At 50.9% G+C, this 7,043-nt stretch overlaps 1 protein-coding gene across 2 annotated transcripts in view; it reads right to left on the minus strand.

Annotated features, from left to right (window-relative positions):
- LOC125028733 (solute carrier family 22 member 20-like) overlaps positions 1-7,043 on the minus strand; it is a 24,014-nt gene extending 16,971 nt beyond the window's left edge. The window contains exon 1 of one of the 2 annotated variants that reach the window (XM_047618214.1): positions 6,913-7,043. The gene's annotated coding sequence lies outside the window, so the exon portion shown is untranslated. The remainder of the gene's footprint in view (positions 1-6,912) is intronic. The other variant, XM_047618215.1, reaches the window with a different exon arrangement.

A 7,043-nucleotide genomic window follows, 5' to 3' on the forward strand; every position in this document is an offset into this window, starting at 1 on the left:
GATGTCCCAACAACACTCGTAATGCCAGGCAGTACTATGTTTCTTCATGATTTCATTGAACCATACCCGAGCCTTATAACCTTGAAGACAGTTGATAACACGCATTTTTTAAAATTTGATTGGGAGATAGCACTACAGCATAATATGGTTCATCATGGGAAAGTACTAAGCTGGTTAAGTGATCAACCCTGTCACAGTATGATATTCCTGTATGAGAGGGTCTTTAATGCAGTGACACTGCAATACCCTGTTTTGATAATCTAGAAATTTGGTGAAGGATATTTCTAGTTAACGTGTTTTCTGGATAAATGCAGTGAGCATATAGAATACACCCTGGCTGTTAGCAAAGACAGGTGAGTAGTTTTGGTTTTCCATTCTAAGTTGGACTGTATTAAATTAGAATGTCGAGGCCGGGCATGTCTAACTCAATAATCTATTTCATTTGATAAAATAGTAGATATTCGTGGTCTGGGTAGAAGCTGCAGGAATCTGATGCCAAGTTTGGTGTTTACTTGGGGACAAGACTGTGAATAGAGGGGAGGTGTAACTCTCTCCTCCCGACAAGAACTTTAGCAGTCATTGGGCATCCAAGCATAATTCTCATGACCTTGTTCTGTAAAGCGTCAAGGGGTCTGAGGGCGCTCCGTGGCAAAATACAGAGAAATGGGCTTGCATAATTGACCATGGACCTAACATAGGAGATACATTAACCTTAGTACTTAGGGAGGCACCTACGTATCTGTTACTTATTTTCTGCAATGGTCTCAAATGGCCAAGGCAATGTTCTATGGTGTTTTAAACAATATCCTTGGTAAAGCTGGGTGTGGGTAGGGTGTTACCCTGCATGTATTGCCTTTAATCTTGTTGATTTCCTTCCATACATTATTCATGGGGGTCATGGAGACTGTTGATTCTGCCCAGGCATAAAATCTTTCCTTCCGTTTTCGAGTTGACCTTTTTACTATGAAAATAAATAAATAAATAAAATAAAATAAAATAAACATGATCCCTAGTTAAGTATGTTTTTTAGCTGACTTCCTGTAGATCGTATGAACACTCTAAGAAATTTGATCTCAGGGTCTTTCTTCAGTTGCTGTGCACGTCTACCTCTGGAGGATAAAGATCTATGCTTGGTAAGGCTTTTACATTATAGTTGAATAATGATATTCCCAATTTGTTGACAGGGAGTTTCATTAAAACGATCAAGGCTAGCACTGGTAAAGTCTTCATAGCAGCAGGCAATCCTTTTAATGAATTCATGATATTTATTAGCAAGGTGGTAAAGAAGGCTTGACTGGGGTGTCTTTTGCAAAATGAAAGGGTGATATATATTGCCCAAGAATCACTAATTAAGAATATTATGACTTTCGCAGTGCTTGGTAGATGTGCTGATTGTATAGAGTTATATAGTCGAATTTGCCGCCTTGATTATGAGTCTTTCCTAAGGGACATAGTATAAGTATGGGGTCACTAGTATTTTGTCATAATAAACCTTATCATTTTAGGCTTCCCTCAGAGCCTAGGAGGATGGCGAGCATTAAAATCCCCACACAATAAGACAGTATCACTATCTATCATGCAGTCAGGAGGTTTAGGTACCACCTCACTATCACGTGGATTATATACATTAGTGATGGCGATAGATTTACCATCAAGAAATATTTTGATACTAAGATATTCAGCACACGATCTCACGATTGTCATCAATCATTTTCGATGGAATTGCCAAGTAAATGCCAAGTCCTCTTGTTGAGGAATTACCATCATTTGGTCTGTATTTTTTTTTTTTTTTTTTTTTTTTTTTATAACGAGTCGACTTCCTGAAGGCAATCAACATCTTCAGAGTGAAGGTACTGGGAGAGAGTTGCCTTGCGTTTCAGAAAACTGTTGAGGGAGGGGGGGGAGAGGAGGGGGATTATATATATATATATATATATATATATATATATAATATATACATATATATATATATATATATATTTATTTATATAGAGAGAGAGAGAGAGAGAGTTGAGGAGATAAGAGAGAGATGAGAGAGATGAACCCGATGAGAGAAGTTGACGAGAGAGTAGAGAGAGTGAGAGCGATGAGAGAGAGAGAAAGGAGTTAGATAGATAGGATAGAGATGAGGACGGTGATGGAGACGATAGTGAGGCGAGAGAGTCGGAGAGGCGAGAGAGAGGGTTAGGGAGATGAGAGAGAGAGTGAGGAGAGTGAGAATAGTGAGTTTTCTGAGACGAGATTGAGAGGGAGGTGGTGTCGAGAAGTGAGATCGAGACGAGAGATGAGATGATGAAGAGAGAGATGAGAGATTAGATTGAGTGATTGGATGCGAGAGAGAGGAGGAAAGGGAGAGAGTGAGAGAGAAGGGAGTTAGATAGAGAGAGAGAGAGGAGAGAGAGGGAGAGGGAGGGATTTGGGAGGGAGGTGAGAGAGAAGAGATGAGAGAGAGAGATGAGATGAGATTGAGAAGAGAGAGAGAGAGAGAGAGTGAGGGAGAGAGGGAGGAGAGAGAGAGAAGACGAGACGAAAGAGAGAGATGAAGAGATCGGGTTGACGAGAGAGATAAGGACGTTCGAGAGAGAGAGAGAGAGACGAGTAGAGAGAGAGAGGAGAGGAGTAGTGATGAGAGGAGAGGGACGGGAGGGAGGGATGAAGAGAGAGGAGAGAGAGGATGGAGACAGACGGTGAGAGAGAGAGTGAGGGATCGAGAGAGAGAGAGAGACAGAGAGAGAGATGTGAGAGAGAGAGAGAGAGAGAGAGAGAGACAAAAGAGAGAGAAAGTGAGAGACAAAGAGAGACAGAGAGAGACAGAGGAACCCAGAGAGGAGATGGAGAGAGAATGATAGTGAGATGAGAGAGGAGGAGGAGATGAGATGAGAGAGGTGAGATGAGAGAGGAGATGAGGAGGACGGAGAGAAAAGAGACTCTTGAGGAAGTGTGCGGAGTAGAAAGAAGGTGGATGAGATGATCGAGGATGAGATGAGAGAGACAAAGAGAGAGACAAGAGAGACAGAGAGAGACAGAGGACAGAGAGATATAAAGACAGATGTAGAGAGAGAGAGAGGGAGGGAAAGGCGGTGAGGAGGGGAGAGAGTGGGGGAGGAGAGGGAGAGAGAGGGGAAGGGGGACAAGGGAGGTGGTGGGAGGGGGAATGAGGGAGGGAGAGAGAGAGAAGGGAGGGGGGGAGCGAGACGGAGGGGGGAGAGAGGGGAGAGGGAGGAGGGGGGCTGAGAGGTGAGGGAGGACGGAGGAGGAGAAAAGAAGGCGGGGAGGAGGATTGGAGGAGGACGAGGGACGTGAGGGAGCGGGAGGGAGAGGAGGAGGAGGAGAGGGGGGGTGGGGAGGGGGAGAGGGGGAGTGATGGGAAGGGGAGCCGGGGGAGGAGGGAGGAGGGAGGAGGGAGGCAAGAGGGGAAGGGAGGGGCGAGAGGAGGGAGCGTCGGGGAGGAGGGGAGGAGAAGGGGTAGGAGGGAGGGGAGGGGGAGAGAAGAGAAGGGGGAGAGGGAGGAGGCAGGGAGGGGAGAAGGAGGGTGGGGAGAGGTTTAGAGAAGAGAGTTGTGAGAAGAGCTGGAGAGGGAGGGGAGATAGAGAGGAGAGGGATGGGGAGGTGGATGAAGGAGGGGGAGAGAAGGAGGGAGGAGGGAAAATCGAAGAGAGGGGGGAGGAGAGAGGACCCCGTAGAGGAGGAGGAGAGTGAGAGGAGAGGAGAAGGAGAGTGGGAGAGAAGAGAGGAGAGAGCGTGAGAAGGGGCGAGAGGGAGCGTGGAGATGACGAGAGGGGGGATTAGAGAGGAGAGGGGGCGAGGAGAGGAGGAGGAGAGGAGCCGGGGGAGGGAAAGAGGTAGAAGAGTCAGGGAGGAGATAAGAGAGAGAGAGGAGAGGGGGGGGGGAGAGAGGGGAGAGATGAGAGAAGGGAGAGAGGGATGAGAGAGGAGGATGGGAAGAGGAGGTGGAGAGGGGAGTAGGGGAGAGAGAAAGAGGAGGAAGGCGAGAGGAGAGAAGGAGGGAGGAGAGATCGGAAGCGAGAGGAGGAGGAAGAGGAGGGGGGGGTGGTTATGAGGGAGAATTGTGAGAGTGGGAGCCGAGAAGAGAGGAGAGGAGATAAGAGAGAGAGGAAAGAGAAGAAAGGGGAAGAGAGGAGAATTGGGAGAGGAGGAGAGAGGGTCGGGAGGGGGAGAGAGGGGGAGGAGGAGCCGAGAGGGAGTGGAGGATGGGGAGGCGACGGAGTGGAATGACAGAGATAAGGAGAGTGAGGAGAGAATAGGTGTTGTTGAGTGGAGGAGAGGCCCCAGAGGTGAGAGGAGAGGGTGAGGGAGAGATGAGAGAAGGGTGGATGAGAAGGGAGAGGAAGAGGCTGGGAGAGAGGGAGAGAAGAGAAGACGGAGAGGAGGAGAGGTGGGACGGTGGGAGGAGAGAGAAGAGAGAGGTGGAGAAGAGAGGGAGAGAAGAAGAGAGAGAGGAGAGGAAGAGAGGAGAGGAGAGAGGAGGAGAGGAGGAGGTGAGAAGGAGAGTGGAGGAGAGGGCGGGAGAGGAGAGAGAAACGATAGTGAGAGAGGGTGAGAGAGGGGATGAGGGAGAACCCCGGATGAGGAAGAGTGAAGAGGAGGGAAGGGGGGAGGATAAGGGAGAGATGAGCGGAGAGAGGTGAGGAGAAAGTGAGACAGAGATGGAGCGGTGGGTGAGGGTGGGGAGGGGGGTAGTGGTGGTAGGATGAAGATGAGGAGGAGGAGAGAGGAGGGGAGGTGGGGAGGAGAGGAGTGTAGAGGGGAGACGAGGAGATGAGTGAGAGGAGAGAGAGGGGAAGAGACAGGGGGGGATCGAGAAGTGTAGTTGGGATAGAGTGAGAGGGTAGTGTGAGGGAAGGAGAGTGAGGAGAGAAGTGAGAGAAAGAGAGAGAGGAGGAGGAGGGTGATAGAGGGGAGGAGGGGGACGAGGTGATGTGAGAGGCGAGAGGAGACGGAATGGGAGAGGTGGAGGAGAGAGATGGGGGGTTGAGGATGGGGTGAGGGAGGGAGGTGGTGGAGAAGGAGAGAGGAAGTGGAAGGGGGAGAGAGGGGAGGAGGGAGGAGAGAGGGGTGCCGAGAGAAGAGAGGGGGGGGAGAGAGGGGGAGTACGAGGGGTGGGGTCGTGGTTGAAGTGGGGTGTGTGTGAAGTGGGGGTGTGTGTTGTGAGTGGTGCAGGGGGGAGAGTGATGGGGGGTGGTGTAGTGGAGTGGGGGGAGTTGCTGTGGTGTGAGGAGGGGGGGTGAGGTTGAGGGAGGTTGTGAGGAGAGCAGGGTGGTGCGTGCGATAGGGGAGTAGGGGAAGAGAGAGTGTCGCGAGGAGGGGTGTGGGGGGTGGTGGGTAGAAGGGGGTGTGGTTGAGGAGGTCGAGGGGGTGAGGATGGGAGGCGATGTGGAGTGGGAAGTTGAGTGGGTTAGAAGGAGAGAGTGTGGTGGATGGATGGGGTGAGAGGAGAGGCGAGGGACAGGGAGGAGGGGGAGGGGGGGTGAGAAGATGGTTGAGATGGGAAGGAGAGGAGGTGTTGTGTGAGAGTTGGAGTGGGTGAGGGAGTGGTGTGAGTGGGAAGTTGTGTGTGGGAGTGTTGGTGGGTGGGGTGAGAGTGGTGGGGTGGGTTCGGTGGTGTGTAGTGGTGTGAGTTGGTGGTGTGTTGTGTGGAGGGGATGTGTTGTTGTGTGGGGTGGTGTTGGGGTGAGGTGAGTGGAGAGGGGTGTGAGCTGAACGTGAACGTGGGTAGTGGTGTGAGAGGGAGTGTGGTTGTCGGTGGGGTGGTGGGATTGTATGAGGGCTGTGAGAGGTGGGTGAGCGTGGTGAGTTAAGAGGGTGGGTGTTGGGTGTGTTTGTGATGTGTTGGTGGGTTGAGGTGAGTTGTGTGAGGTGTGTGTGGTGTTGTGTGTTGTGTGGGGGGTGTGGGTGTGTGGTGTGGTGGGAGTGTGGTAGGTGGACGTGTGTGGTTGTGGGGGTGTGTGGGGGGAGTTTGGTTTGTGTGTCGTGGGGGTGTTGGGTCGTGGTGTGTGGGTGGGTGGTGGGTGGGGGGGTGTTGTGTGGGTGGTTGGTGTAGGTGTGTGTGGTGGGTGTGGCGTTGTTGTGGGGTTGTGTTGTTGTGGCGTGGGGTGGGGGGATTGGGGGTGGGGTAGTGGAGTGGTGGTGGGTTTGGTAGTGGTGTGGCGCGTGTGGGGTGTGTGGGGGGTTCAGTCATGAAAGAGGTGAGTCGGTGGTGTGGGGCTGTGGTTGGTGGTTTGTGGGTGTTGGTGTGTTGGGTAAGTGTGTGAGGGGTGGTGTGTGTTGGTGGGAGGGGGTTTTTTTGGTCGTCGGGTGTTGGTTTCGGGTGGTGGGCGGTTGTGTGGTGTGTGTGAGTGTGTGGGGTGATCGGGGTGTCGGCAGTGGTGTGTGGGGTGTGTGGAGGGGTGGGGAGTGTGTGGTGAGTGATGAGAGTGGGGGGAGAGGGTCGGCGTTGTGGGTGTGTGGGTGGTGTATCGGTTTTGATGAGAGGAGATAATAAGACTTTAATATTAAATTATTTTATTAATTAAATTTATTATTTTTTAATAAAATTAAAAGAGAGAAAGGATATCATTATTTTTAATTTGAATTGGAGAGGGGGGAGGGGGAGGGAGGAGGAGGAGGAAGAGGAGAGAGAGGATAGAGGGACTGAGGAGGATGGGTGGGAGGGATTGTGAGATGGAGGAGAGCGGTATGGGGAGAGTGAGAGGGAGGGGAGGGAGGGGAGGAGAGGGAAGGGAGATTTGATTTTTTTTTTTAAGGAGGGGAGGAGACAGATAAAATAAAGAGACAGACAAACAGACATTGAGAGGTTTCTACTATTTAAGGCAAATCAATCAGACTTATCTAGCACACAAACGTCTTGGTAGCAACACCGCTATTCATGTCGTGTTTCAGCGTCCAACTTACTTGATCTCTGTCGAAGTTTAGATACGATATTTATCCCCTGACAACTCACATAATCTCGAGCACCAGAGAATACCAATGTGCACGTCAATAAACAGGATCACCAGTCATGGCTGAAAGGGCACCATAAACAG

This window comes from Penaeus chinensis, chromosome 9 (genome assembly GCF_019202785.1).
Source record: "Penaeus chinensis breed Huanghai No. 1 chromosome 9, ASM1920278v2, whole genome shotgun sequence".
In the NCBI taxonomy this organism is placed as follows: domain Eukaryota; kingdom Metazoa; phylum Arthropoda; class Malacostraca; order Decapoda; family Penaeidae; genus Penaeus; species Penaeus chinensis.